The sequence below is a fragment of the Benincasa hispida genome, chromosome 10 (assembly GCF_009727055.1).
Source record: "Benincasa hispida cultivar B227 chromosome 10, ASM972705v1, whole genome shotgun sequence".
Lineage (NCBI taxonomy): Eukaryota > Viridiplantae > Streptophyta > Magnoliopsida > Cucurbitales > Cucurbitaceae > Benincasa > Benincasa hispida.
Genome location: NC_052358.1, coordinates 35,347,155 through 35,365,170, shown reverse-complemented (window position 1 = coordinate 35,365,170; position 18,016 = coordinate 35,347,155).

Genomic DNA, 18,016 nt, shown 5'->3' with positions numbered 1-18,016 from the left:
GGTTCGTAGTAAACAGTTGGTGGATATAAAATTTTATGTTAGATCTAGATTTTTTTTAAAATAATGTTATTTAAATATAATAAGATTGGTTTGAAAGTATTGACAAAAATAATGTTGTAAAATCATGGATCGAGTCCACGAGTATCGAGGATAAATCATGTACTCGATCCACGATTTAAAACTAAATCAGGGACAGGATCTACGATTTCCTAGCCATATGTCAAGCATGCTACATTGACAAGAATATCGTGGACTAGGTCCACAATTTCCTTGGTCTCAAGTCTTACTCACTCTCTCCGATCAGTTTCTTCCTTCCTCTCAATTTTTCTTCTTGATAAAAGAAGTAAGCTCGGGAGGGGATATGATACTGTGCGATTCAAATAGTTAGATGTATAGAAGAAAAGCATATTCTTCAATTGAGGTTGTTTCTTTTATTGAAAAACATATTTTCACGAACAGTTGAGGTTTTCTATATTTTAGATAATAACTTTACCCATTTTTTTCAACAATTTTAACTTTGAATTTTTAAATATTTTTTTAAAAAATTTAAGTTGTCTTTTTAAAAATGAAATTTGAGAATTAATGTGTAAATGAAGGTTAAAATAAAATAATGTCTTTTACATTATTTACCAATCAATTTCATATAAAAAATGGAAAATATTAAAGTGAAAAAGATAAACTTTGAGATATTTTTGTTAAAATAGAAAATAAAAATTAATATCGAAATGAAGCGAAATGTGAGAAAATATTTGCAACATTATTTACCATTCATTCCATATAAAAAATAGAAATAATTGTAATAAAAAAAATATATAAAATTGATAAATTGAGGCATTAGGGCTCAAACTTGAATAGCAGAAGTTGGAAGCTGGTTATTAATACTTGTTTGATAATGTTTATTTTTTCTGTTTTTTATTTTTTAAGAATTTAACCACTAAAAACAAGAATATGCTTGATAAATATTTTAAATTCTTGTTTTTTTTGGAAAAAGTAAGAATAGAAACTTGATAAGTATTTCTTATTTATCATTTTTCGTTTTTTTCATTTTTAAAGATTAAATATAATTTAATTGTATAATATAAAAATACATACCATGCATCTAGACGTACTAAAAAATTATCAAAAGTTCTTTATGTAATACATTTTCGATGCAAAATTAACGAGTATGATAAAAATGTTTCTATCTTTCAAATGTTGTCAAATTTTGATTTGAAATATTTTCTCTCATTCGAGATTTGAATTACATTGCTATGTAAATGTTGTGTTAGAAAATATTAAAGTATACATATTGAAAAATTTTAAATTCAAAATTAAATGTCCAAATGGCATAACTAAATAGTCATACGGTTTTGTACTATTGACCTAGAGGTCATAGATTCGAATCATTTTCAATCCACCGTTATTAGATAAAACTACAAATTAAAGTGATACTATATATATATATATATATATTGCAAAAATTAAAATTTATCTTTCAAATAATATATACATCTATATTGCAAAATTAAAAAATAAATATACCTATAACATATTAAAAAATTAAAAAATTAAAAAATATATGTAAATAGAAATATGATCAAGGAAAAAAAGAAGGAAAAAAAGTAAACGAATAGGTAAATAAATTAAAAAGAAGATAAAAACTGTAACGAAAAAAAGAAAGCTACTTTGGCTAATAAAGATTTGAACCATAGTCTTAAGATTTAGGAAATTTATACTAAATAATACAATTTTGGAAACAATTTGAAAATGTAGTACAACTTTAAAATATTTGTAAATATGGTAGATATTGATCGTTCAATTTGTAATTTTTTTTAAATTCCAATCCTGTCCTTAGTTGCAAGTGTTTCCATCTTATTCAATTAATTTTTTTCCTTTCCTTTCTTCCTGCGTTTGTGGCTCCCATTTCTTTCATTTCTTTTTGTTTTCTTTATTCATTTCATTTCATTTCCTTTTTCCTTCCTCTACAATTTAGCTTTCTTCTTTCTTCTTTGGTTTTTTTTCTAGGGTTTAGCTTTATTCTTTATTCTTTGTTTTTTTTCTACGGTTTAGCTATTTTCTTGTTGTTACGTTATACCATTATTCAAGCCCATTGATTGCTACATTCTCTTAAGCCTCTTCAATCAAAATATCTACACAATTCACTCTTATTGATTGATCAACAAGGAGATTTGTCGATCTTAAGAGGTAATTGTAGATTTTAATGAGTTTATTCGATGACTTTATTTCATTAATTGATGGTTTCTGTTTCTTCTATTGGTGTTTCTCATTTATCATTCTTTGTTAAACTTAGGGCTTAGTCTATCACTAATAGTGGGTATCAATGAAAAAAAAAATGTTAGTGATAGCCGCTGCGACTATCACTGATAGTCACTACTATTGATAGACTTAGCGATAGACTGGATTGAAGTTGCTGGTAGAGGAATTTGTCAGTGTTTTGGGATAGCAACTAATAACAAATTTCTTAAATTTAAAGCTATCACTGATAGCAGCTATTAGTGATATTCACTGATAGAAACTATTAGTAATATTCACTGATAGCAGCATCACAGATAGCAGTTATCAGTGATAGCAACAAATAACACATTTCTCAAATTGAAAGTTATTAATGACCAATTGATAACACATTTTTTAAATTGAATGTTATCAGTGATAGCAACTAATAACACACATATCAAATTGAAAACTATCACTAATAGCATTTATCTACGATAGCCACTTATAGCAACTATCAGTGATATTCATTAATAGCAACATATGATAGCAGCTATCAGTGATAGTTACTGATAGTGTAGAAGTATATCAACATGCAATAGAAGCAACAAGGATCAACAAGCATTCAAATTTATTAATTTTGGCTATAAATTAAGCATGTTCATACAATAATAAGAGGGTTTCAAGTAATACCTTTGTAGAACCTCTTTAATCTCAAATTCAGCTGCAAATGTTCTCCAATTCTTCTTGTGAACCATCTCAAGATCTTCCCTACTATTCTCTTGGAGCTTTAGCTTGAGTCGTGAGACTCAAAATAAGCTTGAATGAAGGAAATTTGGAGAAGAAGCTCACTACATAATCTTGAAGAACACCTGCTTCAACCTCACTAGCTTTCAACAAAATTTCAGCAAGTGTAACTAATTTGCATTCAACAAGTTCCACTTCATTCTTCTCTATTTATTGCAAGACAATCATGCAATGGAGAAGGCTGCATGTAGAGCAGCTCATGCTTGGAGAATTGAAGCAAGAGTCAAATGGGATTTTGAGTGAACTCCTTTGGTTGAAGATAATGGAGTTTTCCAATCTTTCCCTAATTTGTGTTTTCCAATTTTCTCCAATTTACAAATTGAATTTTCGAAATCAATTTTGATTTAAAAAATTGAAAACATTATTAATTTTACAAAATTAATTTCATAAGTTAATTTTCTAATAAAATTAATAATAAATAATTAATTAAACAATTTAATTAATTCTAATTAATTTAATATCAAGTGTTAAATTAATTTTACACAAATTCTATCTTCATGAATCCTTATTCATGAATTTAATATTTAAATCATATTTAAATATTAATTAATTCTCCAATTCCATTTAATTCCAAAATTGAACGCATCATTATAACACATATAATTACTAATTCCCTTAATTATAATTTGAACGTTTAAAATTAACTTATCACGCTACTCTAAAGCTAATCCATTTACGAGTTAGTAAGAGGATCTTGTAGACCTACAGATCACGAACTCCAACGACCAGAGATTAATTGGCTAAACTCTTTACACCAAATTAATCCCCATTCGTTTAATGGGTCACTTCACTAAAGCCCATAGTTGCACTCCTCTCACTGTAGATATATTATGTCTACTCAATATAACCATGATTAGTAAGTTAAGCCTTCACAGGTTGTTCATAATAACGACTGGGTCAAAAATCTGTTTTACTCCCGAGATTACCTCTTGTTCCTTGAGTCCCACTGATCCTCTAATGAACAATTGGTTTATGATCCGATCAACAAACCGAGTCCCTCTCAGGCCAATGAGAGGGTGGGGCCCCTTGTTCAAGACCCGAAGTCAGCACTTAAGAGAAACAACATCTCTACTATCCCTAAAAGCAGGGTTTTTTTTTTTTTTATTAAGGGCCATTCGATATCCCATACCCAGCTTTTCTCCCACTTGCCTTAGGTTATTCACCTGGTATTCCTAGTCTTACTAGATGATTCTTAAACACTTTAGCCGAGAGAGTCATTGTAAACATGTTAATGTAAAATAGACTTTTTATTAAACTATATGGAGAATGCATCTTATTCTCACAACACTTGTTTCTCAATGCATCTTATTCTCACAACACTTGTTTCTCAACAATGGCTAGGAAATCATACACTCCTCCCACTACATCAAGGTACTCTCAACTCTTGTTGGGTTTTATGTCCTAAAACCCACTTTTAGAGATAGTAGAGAGGTTGTTCCCTTAAATGCTGACTCCAGGTCTTGAATAAGGGGTCCTACCCTCTCATTGGCCCGAGAGGGAATCGATTTGTTGATCGGATCACTAACCAATTGTTCATTAGAGAATCGGTGGGACTTAAGGAACAAAAAGTAATCTCGGGGGTATAGACTTTTGACTCAACCGTTATTACGAACAACCTGTGAAGGGTTAACTTACTAATCATGGTTATATCGAGTGAACATAATATATCTATAGTGAGGGGAGTGCAACTATGGACTTTAGTGGAGTGACTCATTAGTTAACGAATGAGGTTAATTTGGTGTAAAGAGTTTAGCTAATTAATATCGAATTATTGAAGCCCATGATCTGTAGGTCCACGTGGTCTCCCTACTAGCTCATAAATGGATTAGCTTTAGAGTAGCGTGATAAGTTAATTTGAAACATTCAAATTAGAATTAAGGGAATTAGTAATTATATGTGTTATAATTACGAATTTAATTTTGGAATTAAATAGAATTGGAGAATTCTTTAATATTTAAATATGATTTATATATTAAATTCATGAATAAGTATTCATGAAGGTGGAATTTGTGTAAAATTAATTTAATATTTGATATTAAATTAATTAAAATTAATTTAATATTTGATATTAAATTAATTAAAATTAATTAAATTGTTTAATTAATTAATTATTATTATTTTTATTAAAAAATTAATTTATGAAATTAATTTTGTAAAATTAATAATGTTTTNATGGTGAAATTAGTGTTAAATTAATTTAATATTTGATATTGAATTAACTAGAATTAATTAAATTGTTTAATTAATTAATTATTATTATTTTTATTAAAAAATTAATTTATGAAATTAATTTTGTAAAATTAATAATGTTTTCAATTTTTTAAATCAAAATTGATTTTGGAAATTCAATTTGTGAATTGGAGAAAATTGGAAAACACGAATTAGGAAAAGATTGGAAAACTCCATTATCTTCAACCAAAGAAGCTCACTCAAAATCCCACTTGACTCTTGCTTCAATTCTCCAAGCATGAGCTGCTTTTCATGCAACCTTCTCCATTGCATGATTGTCTTTTAATAAATAGAGAAGAATGAAGTGGAAATCGTTGAATGCAAATTAGTTGCACTTGCTGAACTTTTGTTGAAAACTAGTGAGGTTGAAAAAGGTGTTCTTCAAGATTCTGCACTGAGCTTCTTCTCCAAATTCCCTTCATTCAAGCTTATTTTGAGTCCCACGACTCAATCTAAAGCTCCAAGAGAATGTAGAAAAGATCTTCAGGTGGTTCACAAGAAGAATTGGAGAAGGTTTGCAGCTGAATTCGAGATTAAAGAGGTTCTACAAAGGTATTACTTAAAACTCTCTTATTATTGTATGAACATGCTTAATTTATAGCCAAAACTAATAAATTAGAATGCTTATCAATCTTTGTAGCTTCCGTTGCATGTTGATATACTCCTACAATTGGTATCAGAGCATTATTGAAGCATTCAATTTGGTTTAATTTTGATGTGGTGGGTGTTTTTTCCTGAGATATATGAAAATGGTGCATTGATATGGTTTTTTGAGTTTTGGCATTTAAATTCTTTTTTATTTCTAAGTTAAATTTGTAATTGGCTATTGTTTGATGAGCTTATATATGTGCTCAAGAGTCTATAATTTATTTGAAATCATTAGAATTGAAAATAAGTTGTAATTGAAGAAAGAAGTGAAGAAGATTGAGCTGCAGATTTCTAGATTGTGAGATTCTATCCAGGCAATGTTGCAACGCTGCTTATAATTCCAGCGCTTATAATTCCAGCGAGATCGAGATTTTTGTTCGAAGTTCAAACGAGATTTCCTTTAAAACCAGCGAGATTCGACTGGAGCTAGTGAGAGCGACACTTGCCTTAGCAAGAGCTAGCGAGAGTTGAACCGATTTTCAGTGAGAGATCGAGTTTGAGCGAGATTACAACCAGCAACGAGATTCTTAAATCGGTTTTGACGAGTTTGACCCATTGACTGAGCGAGGATTGACCAGTTTGACTGGTTTTCTTCAAACTTGACCCGGTTCATTTTCAAAAGTGTTTTGATTGGTCTGATTCAGGTGGTTCACATCCGGTTCAAGCTATTTGGATCCAATTTTGAGCAGTTCAAGCGGTCTAGAAGCGGTTTGCAGCATTTTCTTGCTGTTTTTGTAATAATTGGGCCTTTGTTTGCTTGAAAATGCCAAAACTAAAGCCATATCAGTATGTGTTTAATTATTTATGCATGTGATGTATGTTATTATAATTAAATAAATCTTGTATGTGCATATAGTATGTCATGTAGATTTAAAATCCTACCATAGGAAGCATGTTACATGCATCAAAAGTATGTTATAAAATGTTATAATATATAATATGCATGTTTATGGTTTCTTTTATTTAATATAAATGTTATATTAAATATTGAATGCCTTTGATGTATGTTGTGGATGTTTAGCATGTCTGAAATTTTGTAAGCTATAATAAAATTGGATTAGACATTTAAAATCCATAACAAAGAACAGCTACATGCTCACATAGATTAACCACTCATTTTAATAGTTAAAATAGGTCATTAAACTTGTAAAACTCGAGTTACAAACTCAACCAGTATATAATCCTGTCAAAGGTTGGAGGTATTTAAGTTGACAGTCTACAGAACACTTCCTATCTGAAGATTATGGCTGAATTATTGAGCGTTGTTAACCGATTTTATGAGCAATATGTGAGCGATGTGAGGTTTTAAAACTAGTTTATCACCTCGACACCGTAAGTTAAATCCAATTATAAACGTTGTACTTGGATAATTAGGTTGTTTAATAGCCGAAACAAACCTAAGAAACGAATACCCCGTTTAATCGTTAGAACACTTCACTGGGAGTTTAATAACATATATGATATGTTATTAGAACACTTCAATGAAAAAAAAATGTATATGATATGTTAGAACTCTTCAATGGGAGATTAATAAACATATATGATATGATTATTTTTAGCTCTCACATCCCTAAGAGTTCACGATCGAAATTCATGTTTCACTTCATCTTGATTATACCTCGACTGCTCCATTCGGAAAGTGTTTACATGAATTGAGATTTTGGTGAATAGAAGAAGTTGTTCACTTTAAAATAAATTGTGTTGTTTTGATTTTAAAATTTTCACGTTCTCAAGATATTCACACCGAAAGGTTTATGCGGCACTTCGTGTCACCGTAGGAATGACCATAATTCTAAAAGTGTTTGCGCGAATTGATCATGTTGAATGAAGGGAAGATGTTCAATGGAAAATCAAATATATGATATATTGATTTCAATTCTCACATCCCTAGATAATTCTCACCATGAGATCTGTGCAACACTTCGTGTCGATTATATCTCGACTGGTCAATTCAGAAAGTGTTGGTTACGAGGTCAAGAACAAAGTGAATGGGGGAAGTAGTTCATAGTAAGTGGGTGAAGGATATGTGTTAACATATCCTACGGTCTCTTCTATTGGTTTGAACCGTGAGATTCCTATGTTTCGAATGCTTGTCGTCTTTAAGTCGGTATTGCTAGTCGTTTAACAATGGCTATCCCCTCGGAGGGTTTCATCATAGGATTCAGAACAACTCAAACTCCAAAAATGGATGGATTTCTAAAAATCGGTTTCAACTTTGACTTCCATTTTGGGGATAAGACCGGATAGATAGCTAGGGACTTAGTCCTACAAAATGGAATTTACTCTTACCCGTTTTAGGGTTAGCAGATAGGTTGTTCCCTTAAGTACTGATTCTTGGTCTTAAACAAAGGGACCCCGCTCTCTCATTTCCGAGAGGGACATGATCATTAGTTGGACTATAAACCAATTATTCAATAGAGGATCAGTGGGAGCTTAAGAAGCAAAATGTATTTTCAGGGGTAAAACGATTATTTTGACCTACCTGTAAATACGAATGACTTGTGAAGGATCGACTTACAGATTATGATTAAATCAAGTGGATAGAAATATATCTATGGTGAGCAGAGTGCAACTATCGAGCTATAGTGGTATGTCTTGGTAGTTAACAGATATTGATTAATTCGGTTTAAAGAGTTTAGCCAATTAATCTCAAATCGTTAGAACTCATGATCTGTAGGTCCACAAGGTCTCTTTACTAGCTCGTAAAACATTACACCTTGGATAAAAAAATTGTCAATTTCAATTCTAGGGTTTGGATAATTAATCTCAAATCATTAGTACTCATGATCTGTAGGTCCACAAGGTCCCTTTACTAGCTCGTAAAACATTACACTTTAGATCAGAAAAATGAGCGAATTTGAAGTGTTCAAATTCAAAATTAGGGTTTGAATTTGAATTTGAAATGTTCAATTTTAATTTTAGGGTTTGGATAATTATATTCGATATAATTAACATTTAAAATTATTGAAATTAAACGTAACTAGAGAGTTTAAAATATTTAAATATTGATTATATGAATAGGATCATGTTTAAATTTATTATTATATTAATTTAATATTTGATATTAAATTATTATTTAATTATTTATTTATTTAAATAAATCAATTTTCAATTTTTTAGAATTGTTTTTTTTAGTTTTATATCTAAATTAATTAGATTTAAAAAAAAATAAAATTGAATTTTAATTTGATAGTGAATTATCCAAGTTTTCAAATGTTTTAGTGAATTATTCCATATTCAACACCTAGGCCACTCCCTAACTACAATTTAAAGTGTTAAATTGCTGAATGAGTGAGTGCTTGCATGTTTGAGCTTGATAAAAGCTTCAATTTTGAAATTATTCACTCATTCAATCTGAATTTCGAAAGATTCAGCAAAACTATTTTGCTCTCTAACACCTCTCCTTTATCCACCTTAATTCAACTCAATTTAGAGTTGTTGGTGTTGATGCCCTAAATCTCGTAGGGTCCTATAGTTTGTAAACCTTGTATGAAACTTATACGTGGTTAATAATATTTGATTTTTTATTCACTTTGTCTACGAAATATGTGATATTTTAGTTGCATTAACCATAAACCAACATCCAAGATTATCATTGTAACTTAAACATGTATGTGGAGACATACAAGTGGATCATGTTTAAGTGATAATCTATATGGTTAGTAGTATATGGATAAATTTGGGTACCTTATCCTAGTAACACTATGAGTATGGCTCGCTTTGTAGATGTTACAAATGTTATAAAGTGCTACAAATGATCCGATCCTGATCATTCATGTATTAGACATGCGAGCGGGGATATTCAATACAAAGGAGTTTGTATAAGACCAGACCACAAAATGTTTAGTCTCATTATATAACATTATTCATAATAGAGACTTTCATTTCACTAGGATGACTATAGGTAACATGACCTTAATCCTGAGTGAGTTGTGAACTTCTATCTATGAGGACGGTCCTTTCATTTGTATGGGTGAGAGTGGCCAGATCTTCAACTCAACTTTGGGGATTCGTCTAATTAGGGAGCTGGAAACTCAACTACATGAAGGAACTCTTATATTAGAGACCCGTAAGCAGAAGCGAGGTCGTTCCAAACCCCATTGTGACAGAACTTGCACATTTACAATCAAATAGTAATAGTTATGCAAAAACTCTAAATTACAGCATACTTCCAAAGGACACTCCTCCGTAAGGATGAACCAAAGATCATCGATGTAAGTATTGAGTTTTTCCAACTAGCATAATTGTCGCTAATTAATTTATCAGTGACTAACAAAGCTAGCGTCGCGGTTGCCATAATTATAAGTTGCTGAAACAAATATGAATAAACTTAATAAGTCTATGCATTACCACTTTTAACACCAATTTTAGGTTTTAACAAAATAGTTTATTGTACCCTAAGTTAAAGACATCTATTTTATAATGATGCCCCATTGAGGTAGGATAAAAGTTACCGGTAGGGTGATCAAGTGCCCCTTTACTGGGATGACATATTCTCAACCATTAGACAAAAATAACTCTTGTAACTAAATCTAACAGTCACCATTTTTCGGTCCATAATATGCTAACCTTTAAAAATTCATGTAAGTGTAACCCTTTATTTTAGGCCCAAGAATCTCGCCTTAATGCACCCATCTTAGGGGAAAAGCTAATTAGGACAAGAGACTAAAGCGACCTTATCCTATTTAGGAGATCGGATAAAGAGTTGTACAAAACTACCATCCTTTAGGGGGAGACTCCCAGGGTGCCTCGAGGCAATGCACAAAATGTTATCCAACCTAATGAGAGAGACCGTGGGATATGTTGTCACACGTCCCACTCCCACTTACTATGAACATTCTCTCCGTTCACCTTAGTATTGGCCTACCCAAAAACCATCCTTTAGGGGGACACTCTCAAGGTGCCACGAGGCCGAGGATAGATCTTATAGTGTGAACTTTAGGGAGAAACGTGTAGAGGTTTAAGTAAATTATCATATACCCCAAGTACCTCCCACTGAATGTTCTACCTAGGGATTCATTAACTTAAACAATCCTGGTACTGATTTTATCTAAGTGTTAATTTAATTTGCTAAAAAATAACTCTTGCTTTTGATAATTAAACAAATTTGAATCAAGTCCCATTAAACACTTTAACAGACTATCATCGAATTTGCATGCATGCATCAAATATCTAATTTACCTTTCTAGGTAGGTTCCCAGGTAGGGGTGTTCCGTTTCCGTTATCTTAAATAACCCAGCCTAGACAGAACCCACCTTAGATAAAATGTCCCTTATAGATAGATTTGGTACATATTTTAATCTTTTATTAGTCAATTTAATCCTATTAAACCAATTAAAAGATTAAACTTACGTTTCTAATCTCATTAGATCCATGATCTTAGGTCTATCTCAATCAAATTTTAAAAGTCTTTTAAAACCTGAATAAACCTAAGTTTGCATGCATGTCTTTCTTATTGATTTTAGTTCTAATTTCTAATATAACTCTTATAAAAGAAACAACGAAAACCATTCACATTGCTAAGCTAGACTAGATATTTATAACTTTTATGAATTAACCTATGTGTCATGTTTCATGCAATGTTCATTCATTACTATATATAACTCTTATATAAAACGTAATGAACTAAGCATACATGCTTTCATACATCCTTATACTATAATATTTATAATATAAAGATGATGAATGAATATGCTTAATGTATGCATAAATATAAATCTTATATTATATGATGCATGAGCATGCTTTAAGTAATGTAGTCATGCAAGCTACTATATCATAACTCTTACAACATAGAGATGATGCATGACAAATGCATAACCTATGGTGGGTTTTAAAAACTATATGGCATACTTTATGACAAATAAAAATAAACATACATCATATGTACATTCATCAAGAATCAATGGATCGGGATGATTTGCCTCAAAAATGGAAAAAATTAAAGCTAACTATTACAAAACCAACAAGCCAACCGGTTCAAACAGGTGAACTGGGTGTTGAACTGCCCAGGTGAAGCATCGTCCAGTGATCATATAGCAGCTCAGTGTGATCCTCTAGTGATGTTGAACGAAAGTAAATGATCGTATAACATGGATCGTGTGCCTATGAAAATGCAATGAAGCATGAAGGCCACACGATCATGCAACACACATCGTGTAATGCATGCCTAAACGATCGTATAGATGATAATGATGCAGTGAAGCATGATCATCTAAACGATCGTGGAGCAAGTGTTAAGTATCATATACCAAGTGATCGAGTAGCAGAGACTATGCAATGAAGCATGCTGGCTGACTCAATCATTTAGTGTGCATGCCTACCATGTGACGAGTATTAAAACCTCAACGATCGTTTACCTCATCGTCTACACGATGAGGTAGCCAACGCAACACAACCGAGTAAACACTTTACTCGATCGTTTCGCATCAGCCATGTGATCGTTTAGCAAATACTACACGATCGGCTAGAACTTTTCTACACGATCATGTAGCTGAATCTAAATGATTTTTTAGGTCGGGCTACACGATGCGACCAACTCTTGGTCTTCTTCCATGATTAGAACGACATCTTCATGTGTTGAAGCTTCTTCATGGACGACTCTTACAGACTCAAACACTTTGAATACAGACTCGATAGCATTGCATTATGCCCAAAAACACAGGGGCCCTTACAAATGTACTTGAAAAGCAAAGGAAGCTTTAAATTACAGAGGCAACCATCCCGAAACATCCATCGATTCAAATCCACAACTACATCTAACATTTAAATGTATTGCAGACTACACAAAAACCCACCAATATCGTAAATGTAATTTGATGCATCAATAGAATTTGGACTATCAGAACAACCTGCCTCTGATACCAAATGAAGAAACTCTTATATTAGAGACCCGTGAGCGGAAGCGAGATCGTTCCAAACCCCATTGTGACAAAATATACACATTTACAATCAAACAGTAATAGTTATGCGAAATCTCTAAATTACAGCATGTTTCAAAGGGAAAGTACTAAGGTTCATGAGAACTTAACCTTGAAGAACTATTCTTCTCGTTCCCTTGAACTCACTAAACGATCGTTCACCAACACGAACAAATCTACACTCGAACAGTAATCTTCTAAGCAATCTCCTTGAACAAGAAAAAATCTATACTCGACCCTTGAACAGGAAACAGATACCACTAGCAGGCTACCTTGAAATTCTCAGTGTGAGAATCCAGGAGTTGTGGGCTCTGTAGGATTTGGTAGAGGATAGGAAGAATTTGGCAGATTGTATAGACGATCGAGTAAGTAGGAGATAGTTTTAGTCTGTCGTATAGACAGTGTACCCGAATGTTTAGAAGATAAGTGACTATCGTATATCTCGCTCGTTGCACGATCGTGTATGCTGTCAAACTATCGTATAGCTAATGCTGTTGATTATCCGATTCTCAAAATCTTAATGATCGCATCGTGTAAAAATGAAAATGATTTTCATTTTAACCATCGGTTACCATAACTGATCACAACTTCCCACTAAGTTGGTTATGGGAGAAAAAACTATAATCAATTATCTTATAATTGATTTAATTCCAAATATAATCAATATATTCATAACCTATAGTTTTAATATTACATCTCATGCAATATATATAAACCACAGTTCTTTTTCTCTCTTATAGCATTTAATAATAATTCCTCCAATTAATGTATCTAATACATTAAGTCAATTATATCTCATATAATTAATACAATTTAATTATATCATATATAATCAAATTTTTCGTTGTTAATTTGAACATTTCAAACTAACCCAAAAACTGATTCTCAACATGAATCCATTGAGCTACCAAGGGGACCTTACGGACTTATAACTTGAAGCTCCAACGTTACGTGAATAACTGACTAAACTCTTTAATCACGATATCCACCATTCGTTAACTGCCGCACATTCCACTAAAGACCGACACCTGCACTCTTCGCACTACAGATATATTTCTATGTCCATTGGATATAACAAATCAACAGTTCGATGACTCTTCACAAATCGCTCGTAAGTACAACCGGGCCAATTTATCGTTTTACCCCTTTAATTACATCTAACTTCTTAAGTACCACTAATTTTTCTAATGAACAATACATCATAGTCCTACTATGAGTAAATTCTTCTCGGGCCCAAAGAAGGTGTGGTGCCACATTGTCTAAGTCCTGGAATCAGCCCTTAAGGGAGCAATTTATCTACTTACCTCTAAATCGGGGAAGGAGTGAATTCCGTCTTGTGTAGCTGAATTCCCAGCTCCCCAATCAGACGAATCCCTAAAGTGGTAGGTTTGAGTCGGCGATNAAATCGGGGAAGGAGTGAATTCCGTCTTGTGTAGCTGAATTCCCAGCTCCCCAATCAGACGAATCCCTAAAGTGGTAGGTTTGAGTCGGCGATTTGTCCACTTGCACCCATACAAATCAAAGGACTACACTCATAGGCAGAAGTTCCCGACTCACTCAGGATTAAGGTCATGTTACCTATGGTCATCCTAGTGAAATGAAAGTATCTATCATGAATGGCGTTATATAAAAAGACTAAACATTTTGTGGTCTTGTCTTATACAAACTCTTTGTACAGAGCATCTCCCCTCTTATGTCTAATACATGAATGGTTAGGATCAGACCATTTGTAGTACTTTACAACACTTGTAACATCTATAAAGTGGGTCACACTCGTAGTGTCAATAGGATAAAGTTTTCTCCTTTATCCATCTACTACAGACCATTTAGGTTATCACTTAAAGCACGATCCACTTGTATGTCATCACGTATATACTTAAGTTACAATGATAACCAAGGATCTTAGTTTATTGGTTGTGGTTAATGCAACAAAATATCTCATATATCGAAGACTGTAGTGAAGAAAATATCTCATATTATTATATCACGTAATGTTTGTTCATATACATGTTTACAAACTACTGGATCCAACCCAACAACTACACAAGATAGAATTCACTCATTCCCGGAAGTAGGGGTAAGTAGATAAATTACTAATGGAGTGAAGCGTCAGGATGTGTTGAGATACTGGCGGTGATGCAACTTCGGAGCGTCGCAACGCTTGGAATAGCGTTGCAACACTGCGTCCACTGCTAGATACTCACTACTCACTACTCGATGACTCAATACTCGATTCTTGTTGACTTGAGCATTTTCTTGATGACTTAATAGTCTTTTACTCAATGGTACTCGATGATGCTCGATGGCTGCCTCATACTTGGTGGAACTCAGCAACATTTTGATCTTTACAACTTCTTTGAAGTCCGGATGTTCAAATTAACTCTAAATTGCTTCAAATTAACCTTGTTCTTCACCAAATGATTAATTCTACCTCTTGATTGCTTAATACCTACAAAATAAGGAAATAAACACATAAAATCCACTACTGAGCCCACATTAAGCTAGGAATAATAACTCTTTTTGAGAGCTAACAAACACCCTCAACTTAATTCTTGCTCGTCCCGAGCAAGGTAGAAACACACAATCAAGTAGAAAATAATTAAAAACATGCTAGCTTAATTCGCAAAGTCGTTACTCTAGTCTACACAGTCAGTTAGAATGAAATATGTAATCAAGAACAAAATCAATTACAATCAATCAATGAAGCACAAGTTTAAGAATGTTTCTTAATCTATTCATGCATGAGTGAGCTTAGAGTTTTGCTAGTTAAGCTTGCACAGCCTTCCCCTACATTAGTTCGGTTATCAACCTCAGACATACCAACTTGCATAAACAGGGCAACACTAAGACAAGGGTGCCTAAACTCACACACAAAAAACTTAAATGATATTTATTTTACCTAAAGGACTAGCTTTCATACCCTACTGCCGGGAACCTATCACTCTTTTCTCGTGGGCCTTAACTAGACACGACGGAGGTAGTTATTTTCACCTCTATCCATGCACACACACACACTTTTTTTTTTTTTTTTGTAGGCACACCGGTTATGCCTCATTTTTTTTTTTCGTTTTTTTTTTCAAAATTGCAACTAATTGCTTTTCTTTATTTTTTTCTCTTTCTTTTTTTTATTCATAGTAGGCCCTAATTTATCAATTTTGTCTAGTTTTTCTCTAAAACAAACATAGCTACTCCTAGGTCAAAGGTGGACCTTTCGGGGTGACAACAAAAGTACAAACCAGATAACCCAATTCTAAGCATGAAAGACTTTAATTTTGCAAAACAATGACTTAAAGATGCAAATGACAAGAATTTTTTTTTAAAATTGGGCTAAAAATCATGAACAGATCAAAGCCATGAATCTCGAAATGGAGTCTATATACTTCAATTTAGTTTGGGATCTTGTAGATCAACCAGATGAGGTTAAACCTATAGGTTGCAAATAGATCTACAAGAGGAAACAAGGTGCTGATGGGATGGTGCAAACCTTCAAAGCTAGACTGGTGATAAAGGGTTATACCCATGTAGAGGGAGTTAACTATGAAGAGATTTTCTTGCCTGTTGCCATCCTGAAGTCTATCTAGATCCTCCTATCCATTGCCTCATATTATGACTATGAGATATGGAAAATGGATGTCAAGACTACTTTTCTGAATGGAAATCTTGAAGAGACCATTTATATGGTACAACCCGAGGCATTCATAGTCCAAGGTCAAGAGCAAAAGGTTTGCAAGCTTAATCGGTCCATTTATGGACTGAAACATACATCTCGATCTTGGAATATAAGGTTTGATACTGCGATCAGATCTTATGGCTTTGATCAGAACGTTGATGAGTCTTATGTCTACAAGAAGATCAACAACAGTTCAATAGTTTTCCTAGTGTTGTATGTAGATGATATCCTACTCATTGGGAATGATGTAGGCTTACTGACTATAGTTAGAAACTAGCTAGCGACCCAATTCCAAATGAAAGATTTGAGAGAGGCTCAGTTTATTCTTGGTATTCAGATCTTTCAAGATCGGAAGAACAAAATGCTAGCACTGTCTTAGGCATTGGATATTGACAAGATGTTGATTAAATATTCAATGCAGAACTCCAAGAGGGGCCTATCTCCTTTCAGACACAGAGTTACTTTGTCTAAGGAACAATGTCCTAAGACACCTCAAGAGGTTGAGGATATGAGACAAATTCTCTATGCATCTGTCGTGGGCAGTTTGATGTATACGATGTTATGTACTATACCTGACATCTGCTATGCAGTGGGGATAGTCAATAGATATCAGTCTAATCCAGGATATGATCACTGGACAACCATTAAGAACATCATCAAGTATCTACAAAGAACAAGAGACTATATGCTTGTGTATGGTTCTAAATATTTGATCCTTATAGGATATACGGACTCTGATTTTCAGACTGATAGGGATTCTGAGAACTCCATTTCAGGATCAGTGTTCACTTTTAACGGAGGGGTTGTAGTATAGCGAAGCACCAAGTAGGGGTGCATCGCGGACTCCACCATAGAGGTTAAGTATGTAGTGGCTTGTGAAGCTGCTAAGGAGGCGTTTTACTAAGAAAATTCCTTACTGATCTGGAGGTTGTTCCAGACATGTCTAAGTCCATCACACTTTATTGTAATAATAGTGGTGCTGTGGCAAATTCCTGTGATTCTAAGAGTCATAAGTGTAGCAAGCACATAGAGCGGAAGTATCATCTCATTCGAGAGATTGTGCATTGAGGGGATGTGATTATCACAAAATAGCTTTGGAGCACAATGTTGTTGATTCGTTTACGAAGGCCCTCACGACTATAGTGTTTGAGGGTCACCTACAGAGTATGGGTCTATGGAACAAACCACGGCTGGACTAAGGCAAGTGGGAGATCTTGTAATGGGCGTGTTATACCCTAGTTTATTGTTTTGTGTACTTGTATTTTCTTATCTTGTACACCCCACTATCTTTAGGACAAATGGGAGATTATTGGGGTTGATGCCCTAAATCTTGTAGGGTTCTATAGTTTGTAAATCTTGTATGAACAAACTTATATGTGATTAATAATATTTGATATTTTATTCACTTTGTCTATGAAATATGTGACATTTTATTTGCATAACCACAAGCCAATAAACTAACATCCAAGATTATCGTTGTAACTTAAACATGTATGTGGAGACATACAAATGTATCATGCTTAAGTGGTAG